Here is a 15,622-nt window from a genome sequence, read left to right on the forward strand (position 1 = left end):
TTGCACGGGTTCAATCCCTGGTCCAGGAAGATCTCATACGCCGTGGAGCAACTACACCTGTGAGCCACCACTCCTGAGCCCACTCTCTGGAGCCTGTCAGCCCCAGCTCCTGAAGCCAGTGTGCCTCGAGCCTGTGCTCTGCAACCAGAGAAGCCACTGCAACGAGAACCCTGCGCACCACAACCAGAGTAGCCATGCTTATCACAACTAGAGAAGGCCTGCACAGTGACAGAAATCCACCACAGCCAAAAAATTAAATACATAAATCTTAAAAAAGGAAAAAAAAAACCACGGTAGTTCCACTTGCAAGCATGTATTACAATCACAAGAAGGCTGGAGCAATTGTTAAGCCCAGGGATATTGAGCAGGCAACCCAGGGATTCAGGAAGCACGCACTGGTACAAAGCTCCCTGCAGGGGAACACTGAGAATCTGGGGCCTCAAACAGTGTAACTGATTTCCAACTTCTCACTTCTCATACACATTGCTCATTTAATTTTGGCATGTGATTCAAAAGTTTAAATTAAAGCTCATATATGTAACAGGCTCAGGTGGGAGCTACGTACCCTAGGAGAATCACAGTTGACTTTGGTTTTTCATGAGTAATCTGCTTACCTTAAAAAAAAAAAAAATGGGAACACAAGAAAAATCAGTAATCATACATAAGATCACCACTCTCACAGAAGCTGTGGCTTTTTATTTTTGTCCATTTTCTTCTAATCGCTTGCTTCCCTCGCCCCAAAATTGAGAAGTCATAATTCCTTTTGACTCTGATAAAGCATGAGAATTATTTCTAAAAAAATTTAAACTGTCCAGAAAAAGGAAAAACTATTATTAAGATGTCTTTCTAGTTTTCTAATAATGATTTACATGTTCACAATGTAACAATAATAGAATCTCACCACACTGCAGATGCAGTATTATATAAATACTATAGACACAATAGTGTTCTCTTTTCAATTAGTATCTCCATGACTTCTTTCCATGTCAATCAACAGCCATATTACTTCTTTTAATAAGTGATTGTTGGCTTCCTTTAAGAGCTAAAGTTATGATGCCAAAGTGTCAGATAATGTTTCAGAACATAAACTATTTACAGGCTGAGTGGGGCTTCCAGTCTTCCCTCCTTTTTCTGGTATCACTGATAGAGGAAGACCAGCAGCCACGCTGTCCTTATGTGGCCAACTGCAGGTCGGTTAGGAACTCTCAGATCACAAAAATGAAAAAATCCTTCTGATCTGCCAGCAGACCCAGAGCCAGGTCTAAATCCCAGGGCTCACAGAAGCTGGAGGGATTCAGACAAGGAGCATGGAGTAGTCCCATGCTCCTGAAGACCAGAAAAGTGCAGGGTGCGGCTCCCAGGCTCCCTGCCGCCAGCTGATCCACAACATGATCTCACTTTTGCCTGTGAAGATGTCCCTCTCATCTCAAAAAGTATCTCAACTCTTGATACAAGACTTTCCTTTCCCACTGCCCTGAGAAGAGAGAAAGTCTAAAAGGTCACTCTGAGATTTCCTCCCTCATCGACTTATCACTTCTCATCTACTTTAACAAAAGAGTTTCATGGCCCACTCCTCCTTGGTTAGAGTCAGTGACTTTATGAACCTGCTGCTTTGTCTGGTGAGAGATGTGGAAGGCAGAGGCTGCCCAACCAGCAGTCAGTGACAGGACTGGTCACGTGGCCCCGCACAGCCCCACGCCTGGCTCTCAGGAAGGTGCCACGTATGACCAGGTGTGACCCAACACACTTCAACCTGCTCCTCATGGGGTAACGGAAAGCCCCAAGCATGACACTCTAATGACCACAAGTCACTCCACTCAGTCTGTGCCAGGGACTATGCCAGGCAGTGGGCATTCTGGAAGACAAAACTCAGCTCCACAAAACAGTATGCAGTCCAGGAAAGGGAGAGGCAGGCAAAGAGTTCTACAGTATTGCTGTGGGTATTGCACGGCACTAAGGAAGCATCAGGAAGAAAACTGCCACAAGAAAACAGAGATGGGGCTGGTCAGGACAGATGCTCAGAGCAGTGAAACCTCCTTCACACAGAGGATGAGCAGGAGGCAAAGGATGTGCCTTCTGGGCGGCAGGAGCGGGTGACAGCCCTGAGGCAGGACAGAGCAGCAGAGCCGTGGCCAGGGCTGGGGGCTGGCTGCCACCGACAGGACCAGGGCTCTCAAGAGAGAGGACTGGACTTCAGTGACAGTCAAGTGGTACGAGTCTGCCTTCCGACGTAGGGAGCACAGGTTCGACCCCTGCTTGGGGAACTGGAGTTTAAGAGTTCACACGGCTTGTGGTGCAGCCAAAACAAACAAACAAAATCCTTTAAAAAGAAGCCATATGGCCCAGGGCTGTATCTCACGTCTGTGCTGTGTGCTTTCACAGGCAATGGTGAATCCATGCAGACTGACTCTTAGGAAAACAGGAGGACTGGATATTTCCTTGAAGGAGGCCTCCAGCAGCAGATCAGTCAGGGTTCCACCAGGGAAAGAAAAATGAGCAGTGCCTGTGCAGACACATACAGGGAAGGGGAGGAGCTGGTTTACACAACTGGTGGGGGGTGGGGGGGGTTGGGTCCTGGCAAGTGTGAATTCCAAGGATGGGCTCGAAACTGGAGGCAAGAGCCAAGTGGAGACTGCAGTCCACACACAGAATGCATTCTTCCTCCAGAAAGCCTTGGGTTGGCTCCGAAAGCTTTGGAACCTGTGGGATGGGGCCCGCCCAGATCACCTTCTTTACTTAAAGTCTCTTTTAGTTAAGACCTTAGAAGTGGGTCACGTCTACAGAATACCTACTCGGCAGCACTGGGCCAGCACCCTTGACTGGATAACCAGGCATCACAGTCTAGCCAGGGCAACATATTAAACTGACCACCACAAGGTATGTGCTATCTGCTGAACAAATGAATGAACACGTGGCTGAGTGAAGCACAGGAGGCAGAAAGAGGCCAGAGATGAGGGACCAGAAAGAGGAAGCCACCAGGGCACCTCAGGAGAGGGAGGGGTGTGCTGGAGGCGAAGGGGTCATGGAAGCTGGGGGCTGGAGACGTCATACAGGGACCCAAGAAATATTCAGGAAGAGTCTTCTATAGGGACTCAGAGACAGGATTCTAGATTCCAGCACAGGTTTACTGATAAACTACCACTTACCCCCAAATCACCCAACTCTAAAATGCGTAAGCTGGGGTGTCTGTCCTCAAACTCACAGTCTAACTTTGATGAGTCCAGTGACGATAAAGGACCATATAAAGTTACATGGTAAGTTTGGGCCAACAGACCGTATAAGGCTAGCATGGTCAGAGATGAGTGGGGAGTCAGCACTGGCAAGCACACACTGGGTGAGGTGTGTTCTCCGGGGCAAGGAGCAGGGGCAAGAGGGAAGAATGGTCTGGAACTTTCTGTCAGTGTGCCAATGAATCATACAGTGTCTGAGGAAATGGGCAAGGAGAGAGTAAGAATGCTGGTTAGTCAAGAAATGTTTCCTGGACTTGAGGGTTTGTTGCCACATCAGGCACCAGGTCTGTCTCACCCCCAGGAGTGCCAGGTATACTGCCAAGAGAGCAGTCACTCTCTCACCTGGACTTCCAGAACTATTTAAACAGAAATCAACAAATGCCTTTTTCCAAATCAACTTAACTTCTATATATAGCTAAGGAATTTAAGAAACAGAGATGCAAGGTACTGTTCACAGGCTACCATTTTAGGACTAGACATAAAGAATATTAGTATCTGCATGAATGTGCGTGACATATCTCTGGAAGGACGGGTGAGAGGCTGACGGCACCAGATGCTGCAAGGAAGGGAAGTGAGAGAAAAACATCTCACCAAATGTGCTTTGGGACCATGGGAGTACATCTCTCCAAATAAATAAAATGCTAAATAAATAAGTAATAAATAAAACAAACTCTTGCCCCAAACCTTGCCTTGCCTCGCCTAAAAGAAAACAGATTTTTGTATGCAGGATCCACCGCTGGAATAAATAACAACAGGAGATTAGTATCTACATTAGCAAGAAGCTAGCTTCTCTGAGTCATCAGGTGACCCCAGTGTGGGAACACAGCCCCTGTCAGACACAAGGCCTTTCTGGATGAGGGGTCAGTGCATGACCATCAGTCACTGCAAGGGACAGAATCACAGGTCTCTTTCTAGTCATGTGTGTCTAGAACCTCGTTTTCAAAATGTGTTCTGAGGATCACTTTGGTGAGGGTGGACAGAGCAGAGTGATGAAAAGTAAAATCCATGAAAAAGATCAATCTAAGAGTGTCAGCACCTCCATCATCTGAACCACATTATTACCAAGATTTTCTTGGAGGCCTTCTACAGTGTTTATTGAAACAATTCCTATTGATAAGTGATGAACCAACAGTCCACATTTCATTTTCAAATTCCTCAGTCTTCATGCAGTTTTCTCCCAAATGCTACAGATCTGGCCGAGATCTCTTGCCTGTAGGGCTGTGGCTGATTGTCAATCAGATGAAGGCACAAACTACTCTGCTGGTGGCTGGTTTAACATCTGTGCTGTGCAAAGGCCACACAGAATGGCCTGCACTGGGCCTGACACAAACTGTGTGTTGTTACTCGCTTAGTCGTGTCCGACTCTTTGTGACCCACTGTAGCCTGCCAGGTTCCTCTGTCCCGGGATTTTCCAGGCAAGAATGTCGGAGTAGCTAGCCATACCCTCCTCCAGGGCATCTTCCCAACCCAGGGATCAAACCCACACCTCCTACGTCCCCTGCACCGGCAGGCAGGTTCTTTAGTGCCACCTGGAAGTCCTGACACTTGACTGGTGGTCCCCAAATGTGATTCCTCTTCTTTTCAATCCTCCCAAGAGTAAGTAAGAAGCCAATTTTCTAGAGAAGTAATTACGCAATACATGTTTTACAGACAAGCTTTTCTACAGAGCAATTACTCGAGCAAAGGAAAATAAATATTAGTATGAATATTGCTATTAATAATCATGCATACACTGGAAGTAGAGCCTGAATCACAAGGGTGCTCACAGAGTCTATAAACCACAGATTCGAAAACTGGATGGTTTCCTTCTGCAGCTGCCCTGTCAGCAGGCTCACAAGATTGGGGTTTGGTAGAATAAGCAAACACAGCTGAAGAGCCACCCCCACCTCCCCGGGAAATATTCTCAGAGACACAACAAACAACCCCACTCACCACCTCCATTTGCTTCCTACCCTGTGTATGCTTTCCTCAACTCATAATCAGGACGAAAGCCGGAATAGCTGTATTGTTTGGCATTTGCCTTTCTACGATATTAAGACTTATGGAGGACAAAACATTGTTTCATAACCCCCAAGAGTGATCAGCTCAACTGACATACTTTATCCATGTATTCTTTTTTTTTTTTTTTTTTTTTTATAATTTTTTTTTTTTTTTTAAATTTACATAATTGTAGTAGTTTTGCCAAATATCAAAATGAATCCGCCATTCACTCTGCATCTAGCGCAGGGCAGGTGTAGCTAAGCCCCACAGGGGCAGCGGGGCGAGGGACGCAGACAGGCCTCTGTCTGGTCTGGTGATGACAGGAACGCACTGTCCCACGGGATTCCAGCTCCCTGAACTGGTCTGGACTGCAACCCAGCCAGGTCCTCGCGGGGCCTCTCACGACACCTGGGCCAGGTGCTAAATAAGCAAGGGCGTCGGCTGCAGTGGAGTGTGCAGAGGCAGGAAAGGGGGCAGAGTCCATGCAGGGGCTGGATCTCCTGGGATCCAGGTTGGTCCAACGTGAATGGAAGTGTGCTTTAATCAGTTTTGCTGCACTACTGGATTAAGCTCTTACTTGCCTCATTTTATAGCATTTGCTCGGGATTGCAAGTAAGCTGACATGGGGAGAGAAGAGGAGCCTCATCTAACATCTTGGCAGCTAACACTTAGTGCTTTTGGTTCTTTACTTGGGCAGAAGCATGGTAAAGTAATACACTATTTTTGGAAGATAAGCCTGGACAGTATGAAAATGTTTAGTTTGGGCACAGTGTTTAACCCTGGAACTGCACCTTAAGTGTCAGCAGAGGAACAGAACACTCTGCTAGCCACGTGCCCAATGCAGTTTATAAGGAATCACAGAAGGCACCCGAGTGTGGGCAGGTCTCTGAGAACCTCATAGTTTCTTGACCAGGAAGGCCTGGAGACCCTTCCAGGTTTCCTACGAGGTGAAAACTTCTCATAATGATACTAAGATAGGACTTGGCCTTTTTAAATCCTTCTCAAGTAAGCAGTGGATTCTCTACCTACACAACAATGGAGAGATGATGCCGAGGACTTCCCTGGTGGTCCGATGGTTGAGAATTCACCTTCCAATATAGGTGATGAGGATTCAATCCCTGGTCAGGGAACTAAGACCCCACGTGCCACGGGGCAACGAAGCCCATGTGCCACAACTAGAGAGCCTGTGGGCTGAAACAAAGACCCAGCACAGTCAAAATAAAACTATTTCTAAAAAATAAAGCAGATGCCCTTGAGAGCCCAGATATCTGAGTAAAGGGATCCACGTCAATTTCTAATGTATTTGTAAATTATATAAACATGACGATGTTCATTTAAAAAACTATGCCAAGTGATTAAGATGCACGTGGTATTTGATGAGAGCTTCTATTATCTGGGAAACTCAAACAGGACACTTTTTCCTAATGATTACAAAACACTGAGGTCCTGCATGTGTCTAAAATTCTAGGGGATAAAGGGAAGGGGCTTGGGCACAAACGTGGGAAGAAAAACTAAGCCTTTTTTTTTTTTTTTTAAAGCTAAAGATCAAGCTTACATGTTCAGCTTGAAATGTACGAAAATAATTATTTTGTTGTTCTTCTTGATTGTTCTTGTTGTTCTTCAGTATTGTTGTTCTTCTTGATCATTTTAATTTTGTTTCCCTATGTCCCTAACTCACTACATCCTGTTGTCTTATCATAATAACCTGCAAGGAGGAAGGCAGACTGGGTCACTGCAAAGCCCAGCCACACACAGACTCTTAGTAAACACAGTTGGATAACGGTAACTGTGACAATGAGTCTTTTTTTCATTCCTTCACAAAAACAGAATAGCTGTTGAAATGCCAGAAAACTCTTAGCTATGTATAAGATGGAGTTTGGGGTTTTTCTAATCTGCAGCTACCTACTCTCACATTGGGTTTTTTGTTGCATAAAATATTAATAATGCCACTTCATCAGTTTACCAAATGGCATCTTGCTGTATTCAAAAGCCTGTTCATTACTCAAAAGACCATCTGTCTAAGAGCTCAACAGAAGGTTTAAATAATCACAATCTAGTGAAGAATGTATGGTCACATTATATCAAGTCAAATATTTACATTTCTCAGTATTTTAAATATGAACATTCCTACCCCGCCATCTACCACAAGTCAGTCTTAATTACTATGCCTTTTCTTTCTTTTCTTTTGTTATTTTTATCCTCTGTATTTTCAAACTAATATAGAAATGGCAAGGGTAGCTTTCACTCAGGCAAACAGGATTGCCAGCCACAAGTCTGTGCAGCACCTTCATTTAGACAAGAAATAATCCCAACAAGCAGCAGTATCTTCAAGCAGAAAAGCAGTTCACCAGTATTACACAAAGCACAAAAACATTTTGGCAAAACAGCTGACTCTGCCTTTCTGAGCATTAATAATTGCGGTCATTGTTGCTGCCGCTACAAGCAAAATCAGTTGCCGTCACAGCTCTGCCGGTCTCATCTCAAGGAATCCAACACCCCTGTCATCTCAGTAATGCAGATAACAGGACGCACTGCTGGGCAAACTCTTTGCCACCTGGGCAAGTGATCCAGGCAAGAAAACTCAAGAGGTACGTGGGTTAAAACAGACAAACGACAACAAACAAAAGGGCTTGTATTCAAAACGTCCTTTACAATATTAAAAAACATGGATGGGACTTCCCTGAGGGTCCAGTGGTTAGGAGTCTGCCTTCCAATGCAGGGAGGGCTTCCCTGGTGGCTGAGATGGTAAAGAATCTGCCTGCAAAGCAGGAGACCAGGGTTCAATCCCTGGTTCAGGAAGATACCCTGGAAAGGTGGACAGCTACCCGCTCCAGTATTCTTGCCTGGAGAATTTCAAGGACAGAGGAGCCTGGCGGGCTACAGTCCATGGGGTTGAAACAGTCAGGCACCACTGAGCGACTAACACGTTTACATTTTACTTCACTTTTCTAATGCAGGGAACTCAGACTCAATCCCCAGTCAGGGAAACAAGATCCCTCCCACATGCCATGGTACAGCAAAGCCTGCATGCTCTAGAGCCCACGGTCCGCAAGTAGAGAAGCCTGCACACCACACTGGGAAGCCCCTGTGCTGTAACACGAGAACTCCGTGTGCCTCAACTGGAGAAAAGCCTGCACACTGCAACGAAGACCCAGTATGGCCAAAATAATAATAATAATAATAATAATAATATGTATATGTATATGTATATGTATATATATATTTCAGGGGAAAAAATTCAAGAATATGGAAATAGGAAGGAAAAGGAAATTGGGGGGAAAGGGCAACATGGAAGAGATGGTGTTAAACCAATTTATCAGGCTCCAGCTTACAGTAGCAGGTGTAGATGAGGAACAGCTAAACAAAAGCACAAAACTGAGAGACAGGCAAAGACAGTGGAAACTGCAAGGACTTCAGAGAACAAGCATCCTGAAAGGAAGGGGAATCCTCTTCCCTCCACCTACTATCTGGGTGGCCTTGGAGAAACTACCCTGAATCTTTGAGCCAGCCTCCCCATTCATAAAGGAATAATAAAAGATGTAGTATGACAGGCAAGAAGATTCAATGAGATAATATGATGCCTGTGTTTGGCCCTCCAAAGAAACAATTAAGTTGATTTCTTCTCTCATTCTCCCCTTGAATATGTTCTGCTTTTTAAATGACCCAGAACAAATTTTTCTCCACCTACAAGATGAAAAGGTGAGGTCTAAAACACTACACAATTGAGGGTCGCTCAGAACTTTAATATCCAAAGACTAGAGGGACACTGAGCATGGCTGTTGTGTGCTGACTGCCCCACGAGGCACTGGGGGCATACCTCAAACCGAGGGGGCCGAGCAGCAGGCACCTGAGTGAGTGGTGGAGACCAGGCCCTGTGCCAGACTGGAGAGGTGGGCAGTCCTCACACACGAGCTGTGAGAGGAAAGAGGCTCAGGGCCCAGGGCGCAGGGGAGATGCGAGGGTGCCTCAAATAATGGTTCTACTCTATCTTCAAAGAGAGAAGGGCCGCGCTCTCCAGGCTGGGCAAAGCCTCACAGAGGGTGATGCATAAACAGGTCTGGCCAGAGCAATCAATCCATGTTTAAGCGAACAGTAAAAGCTATGGCTAGAAAGACTATTTAGCAGAAGCACTGAGCATTAAGCGCAAAGTCAAGGAATTGTAACTTTATCTTGAAAGCCCAGGTTTTCAAGTCAGAGAAGGGTTCTGATTATAAACAGTATTTAGCCCTGTGCCTGACAAAGAGGAATCAGTGATTAAAAGATAGCTTTCAAGGTCTTCCCTGGTGGTCCAGTAGTTAAGACTTCACCTTCCAGCACAGGGGGTATAGGTTAGATCCCTGTTCAGGGAGCTAAGGTACCACATGCCTGGAGGCCAAAAAACCAAAACATAAAACGGAAGCAATATTGTAACAAATTCAATAGACTTTAAAAATGGTCCACATCAAAAAAAAAAAAAAGCTTTCATCAGTATCAGTAACAACATGCCTATAAATAACATCACGTTTCTCTTGACTCTTGAGGAACAAAGCTGAAACCAAGACAGGGTGGCTCTCACTGACTTCATAAGCATTTGCTGTATAAAAGAATGCATAAATACATGGGTTACCTCAGGAAATGGTGTCAGGGGAAGAAAACAGGACAAAGAAGAGGGGAAGAGGCAGGACCAATGAAATCGAAAGTGAATTCCTGGAAGTGACACGCTCCAGGCGACACAAGAGCACAAGGCCTCACCCCAGGCCCAGCTCCATATGGGAGGTGGCCGCACCGCCCGGGGCCCACCCCTCACCCCAGGCCCAGCTCCAGATGGGAGGTGGCCGCACTGCCCGGGGCCACCCAGACAGTGGCACAGGCAGGGCCCTACTGGTTACTATATTTACATTCTTCCCCTCTCTGGCAATTACCAGGTGTTTTCCTCTTCTTGCAAGCATGCACGCATACATGCTAACTCACTTCAGTTGAGTCGGACTCTGCGACTTCACAGACTGCAGCCTGCCAGGCTCTTATGTCCTTGGGATTCTCCAGGCAAAAATACTGGAGTGGGTTGTCATGCCCTTCTCCAGGGAATCTTTCAGACCCAGGGATCAAATCATGTCTCTTAAGTCTTCTGCATGAGCAAGTGGGTTCTTTACCACTAGCACCACCTGGTAAGCCATTTCCTCCCCTTACAAATGTATATAATATACATACTTATCAGTTCAGTTCAGTCGCTCAGTCAAGTCTGACTCTTTGCGAACCCCTGGACTGCAGCACGGCAGGCTTCCATGTGCATCACCAACTCCCGGAGCTTACTCAGACTCATGTCCATTGACTTGGTGATGCCATCCAACCATCTCATCCTTTCTCATCCCCTTCTCCTCCCACCTTCAATCTTTCCCAGCATCAGGGTCTTTTCCAATGAGTCAGTTCTTTGCATCAGGTGGCTAAAGTATTGGAGTTTCAGCTTCAGCATCAGTCCTTCCAATGAAGATTCAGGACTGATTTCCTTTAGAATGGACTGGTTGGATCTCCTTGCAGTCCAAGGGACTCTAAAGAGTCTTCTCCAACATCACAGTTAAAAGCATCAATTCTTCAGTGCTCAGTTTTCTTTACAGTCCAACTCTCACATCTATACTTGACTACTGGAGAAACCATAGCTTTGATTAGATGAACCTTTGTTGGCAAAGTAATGTCTCTGCTTTTAAATATGCTATCTAGGTTGGTCACAGATTTTCTTCGAAGGAGCAAGCGTCTTTTAATTTCATGGCTGCAGTCACCATCTACAGTGATTTTGGAGCCCCCCAAAAGAAAGTCTCTCACTGTTTCCATTGTTTCCCCATTGATTTGCCATGAAGTGATGGGACCAGATGCCATGATCTTAGTTTTCTGAATGTTGGGTTTTAAGCCAAATTTTTCACTCTCCTCTTTCACTTTCATCAAGAGGCTCTTTAGTTCTTCTTCACTTTCTGTCATAAGGGTGGTGTCATCTGCATATCTGAGGTTATTGACATTTCTCCTGGCAATCTTGATTCAAGCTTGTGCTTCATCCAGCCCAGCATTTTGCATGATGTACTCTGCATAGAAGTTAAATAAGCATGGTGACAATATACAGTCTTGGCGTACTCCTTTCCTGATTTGGAACCAGTTTGTTGTTCCATGTACAGTTCTGTTGCTTCTTGACCTGCCTACAGATTTCTCAGAGGCAGGTCAGATAGTCTGGTGTTCTCATCTCTGGGAGAACTTTCCACAGTTTGTTGTGATCTTAGTCAATAAAGCAGAAGTAGGTGTTTTTTCTGGAACTCTCTTGCTTTTTTGATGATGCAGAGGATGTTGGCAATTTGATCTCTGGTTCCTTTGCCTTTTCTAAATCCAGCTTCAACATCTGGAAGTTCACAGTTCACGTACTGTTGAAGCCTGGCTTAGAGAATTTTGAGCATCACTTTGCTAGCATGTGAGATGAGTGCAATTGTGCAGCAGTTTGAGCATTCTTTGGCATTGCCTTTCTTTGGGATTGGAATGAAAACTGACCTTTTCCAGTCCTGTGGCCACTGCTGAGTCTTCCAAATTTGCTAGCATATCGAGTGAAGCACTTTCACAGCATCATCTTTTAGGATCTGAAATAGCTCAACTGGAATTCCATCACCTCCACTAGCTTTGTTCATAGTGATGCTTCCTAAGGCCCACTTGACTTCCCATTCCAAGATGTCTGGCTCTAGGTGAGTGATCACACCATTGTGATTATCTGGGTCATGAAGATCTTTTTTGTTTAGTTCTTCTGTGTATTATTGACACCTCGTCTTAATATCTTCTGCTTCTGTTAGGTCCATACCATTTCTTTCCTTTATTATGCCCATCTTTGCATGAAATGGCCCCTTGGTATCTCTAATTTTCTTGAATATTAGAGAATATATACGTTTAAATCCTCTTCAACTATAAAACTCATTTTAAAATTTGACTTTTGTGAATATCTCCTCTCTCTGTTACCAGACTCTGAATTCCTAGCATACACGTAACATTTCCATTGACTATGGAGCTGGAGCCATCAATGAGTGACCGCAATAAAAATTTTCTGATTAAGAACAGATAAGGCATCAACAAAGCCAAACTTCCACTAACCTCTTCATTCCTGAATCAGGCATTCATTAAGCATTTACTAATGGGCAAGGCCCCATGGCAAGCAGTGAAAGATACATAAACCAAAAGCTCTGACTTAAGGAAACTTAAAATCCACTCAAGCAGGCAAATGAACAAAGGAATCTTCCCACAACACTGCTTTCAATTTCTTCTCTAGAGAATATGGGTTTGTTTTTGTTTTTATTTTTTTTCCCCAACAGAGTAACTATTGAGGATCAAAATGGATACATTCGATTTTAAATTTCTATCTTGATTATCAGTCTGTACTTCTGGGTGACAGATGTTAACAAATGCAAAAATTATTTAAATGCAGTTATCAGAGAAAGTCAGAAAAGAAGGAGAAATCTCTTAAGTGAAATAAAGCACATCAGTGGCAAGATTGCTTTGGAACTTCAGTAACAAGACAAATATGTTCCAGTGAGAGACTGGCTCACATAGGAAAAGTCACAGGAAGGAGTTTTGCTAAAAGAAGGGATTATGAAATAGAATATTTACAAAGTTCTATTTTTAACAAATTTACCTTAATCCAACCTCTCAAATAAGGAAGACTTCAATAGGAAAACCCTTGCCACAAAGCTTACCTCAAATCCGTTTCCTTTATTCTTTCTCAGGATACTGTTTCGAGTTCCCTGCAGTTTGCTTTTGCAAGAAGGCTAGTCTAAGGAAGAATGAAAGGATTCCTTATTTCAAGGAGTGTGCCATTTATGTAACGCAGACATATTTTGACACTATGGCACACGAAGGGATGTTTTTCTTTCTAGAAACGGGATCTGCAGCCAGGCGTGTTTGAGGTGCACCCTGGCCCCGCAGCTGTCACAGCGAGCTGGACAATGTTCCCAGGAATTCCACAGGGTTCATCGGTTTAATTTTAACTAACAGACTAAAAAAGTTTCACTTATTTTTATTAAACTAACAGTGGGGAAATAATTTCCAACAATGAGTGTCTATGTGAGCGAGGCTGCGAACCGTCCGCGAGTGTCTGTAATTAACAAAACCAAAACTCCTCTCTTCTCTCCCTATTAAGGATTTGACTTGCATCCTTATAATAAGTGCCTATGAAAGAAAAGCACACAGGTTAAACCAGAAACTGCATTTACAAACGGATGCACAGGGACTTCCCTGGCAGTCCAGTGATTAAGACTCTGGGCTTCCAATGCAGTGGGTGAGGGTTCAGTCACTGATGGAGGATCTAAGACCCCACATGCCCCAAGGTGTGGCCCAAAACAAAACAAATGGATGTATACTCATTAGTCAATTCTGGCCGAGGCTTTTACTTGCAAGTCAGATATAACACAAACTCTACTCAAGACTCTAAATCACAGAGCATGTGCTCATTAGGACTAGGGAAACAGGCAACACTTGCACTGAACAAAGGAAATTGTCCAGAGAAATGTGTTGTGTTGTCTTGTGGTTGTGGTAGCCCCAAGACAGAGTTAAACAGGAAAGTGTTTAGACTGAAAAACACACCCCTACAGTGTGTAGGCCAGATCTGGAAAGCAGGCATTCCTGGAGGCAAGTCTGGAGGTAACCTGACTCACAGTGACCCTGACCCTAACCCTAACCTGGCGCTAACCTGGGGCTAGAGAAGCCACAGAACACTCTCCAAACTTAACACCCCAACGAGGGTGACACAGAGACCCCCACTCAGCCCACATCCTAAAGACTGGCTCTAACCACATGCCACAGTCCGCAGATCCCACCGCTGCTCTGCCATACACAGGCTCTCATGGAAATATCTCCAAGACAGAGAAGACAGCCACATATAATCCACCTTTTTCAAGGCCCTCCAACAAAGCCCCCCAACTGCCAATGTAATCTAATAATTAGCATATGTAAGGGTAAAGCTCTAGACCATGACATCAGCCTCACAGAAAATCAGCAGATTCGAAAAGCACCAACTAGCCCACTGGGTCTTTGGGAATTCCAAATAAATGAATGGATGAAAAGGACGAAACAGCAGGAGAGATTTTGAACCACGGTCTCAGTCCTAGAAAACACCAAAAACCATTTCTAAATGAAGCCATTCTGTGAATTCTCCATTGTAGAAGAGTTGGGGTGGGGGCGGGGGGGTGTGTTCATCCATCACAAGGGTATTAATTGAAAACCTGCTTCCCTGGCAACGATGTCCTTGAACAGCATTCTGAAGCAGAGACTAGCCCAAGTAAGAGCAGAGGACTGTCAACAGGTCAAGGATCGCCTCCACATGGTGAGAGTCCCTGAGGAGCTAACATGGGATTTCTGAGACACGACATTCCAACCAAAGATAGCTCAAGCGCTCAGTCTGAAGTGCTGGCCTCAGGAATTCAGGGTCCGCTGCGCTGTTCAACGATGTTTCGTGCGCAGACTGTGATTAAAGCTGATAACTTTGCCTGTTCTAGAAACTAACAAAGGAATGTGTGTGTGCTCAGTCACTCGGTCGTGTCCAACTCTTTGTGACCCCGTGGACTGCAGCCTGCCAGACTTCTCTGTCCATGGCATTTTTTCAGGTAAGAATACTGGAATGGGCTGCCATTTCCTCTCCAGAGGATTTTCCCAAACCAGGGATCAAACTCACATCTCCTGTATCTCCTGCCCTGGCAGGCGGATTCTTTACCACTGTACCAACAAAAGAATGAACTGAACTAAACCAAACCCAGTCTCTGTCATCAAGGCTTATGCTGGTAGACCCACCTAACTCCTCCAAATCGATTTCAGTGTCGGCCCCATGTCAGTGTCGGGGCCGCAGGGCTTTTTGGAGGTGGTGGGGCTGCCACTGCTGCTCAAGTAGAGATATCCAATTGGTGAACATCACTCACTTTTGTTTTTAATTTAGTTTTACTTTTTTGGCCATCCCCATGGCATGTGGGATCTTTAGTTCCCCCAACCAGGGATCAAACCCAGGCCCTCTGCAAAGGCAGTGTGGAGTCTGCATCACTGGACCACTAGGAAGTTCCTCCGCTTACATTTTAAAAGAAAGACTGAAATCCAAAACTTCCCTTCCCTCCCTTCAGTGATAGGTAGGGCCACAGTGCAGTTTTAACGGCACCCGGTGAAAATAAATTCTGTAAATGTGCTGCAGACCCTAACAGGAATATGACCCCTGACACTGAGGAGGCAGCTATAAATGGGACACAAACTTCATGCAGATATGGAAAAACTGGACAGGTAAGCGTATAGTTCAGAGACAGAACAAGATAAAGTCCAGAGAAAGGATGTGTCACCAGGAGCTATTTTCAATCACACTTGAGAATCTTGAACTTCTGCTTTGTAAAACATTTTACCATCTCTTCTACAAACAGTGTTTTAAAAATAGAAGAAGACTG

At 44.9% G+C, this 15,622-nt stretch overlaps 1 protein-coding gene across 7 annotated transcripts in view; it reads right to left on the reverse strand.

Annotated features, from left to right (window-relative positions):
• The window catches only part of SIPA1L2 (signal induced proliferation associated 1 like 2), a 247,297-nt gene that overhangs the window by 151,087 nt on the left and 80,588 nt on the right, over positions 1 to 15,622 (reverse strand). Inside the window, exon 1 of one of the 7 annotated variants that reach the window (XM_061404834.1) lies at positions 12,902 to 14,330. The exons of the other annotated variants lie outside the window; for them this stretch is intronic. The gene's annotated coding sequence lies outside the window, so the exon portion shown is untranslated. Of the gene's footprint in view, positions 1 to 12,901; positions 14,331 to 15,622 lie in introns of those variants that run through there. 7 annotated transcript variants of the gene reach the window in all.

This window comes from Bos javanicus, chromosome 28, assembly GCF_032452875.1.
Source record: "Bos javanicus breed banteng chromosome 28, ARS-OSU_banteng_1.0, whole genome shotgun sequence".
NCBI lineage: Eukaryota > Metazoa > Chordata > Mammalia > Artiodactyla > Bovidae > Bos > Bos javanicus.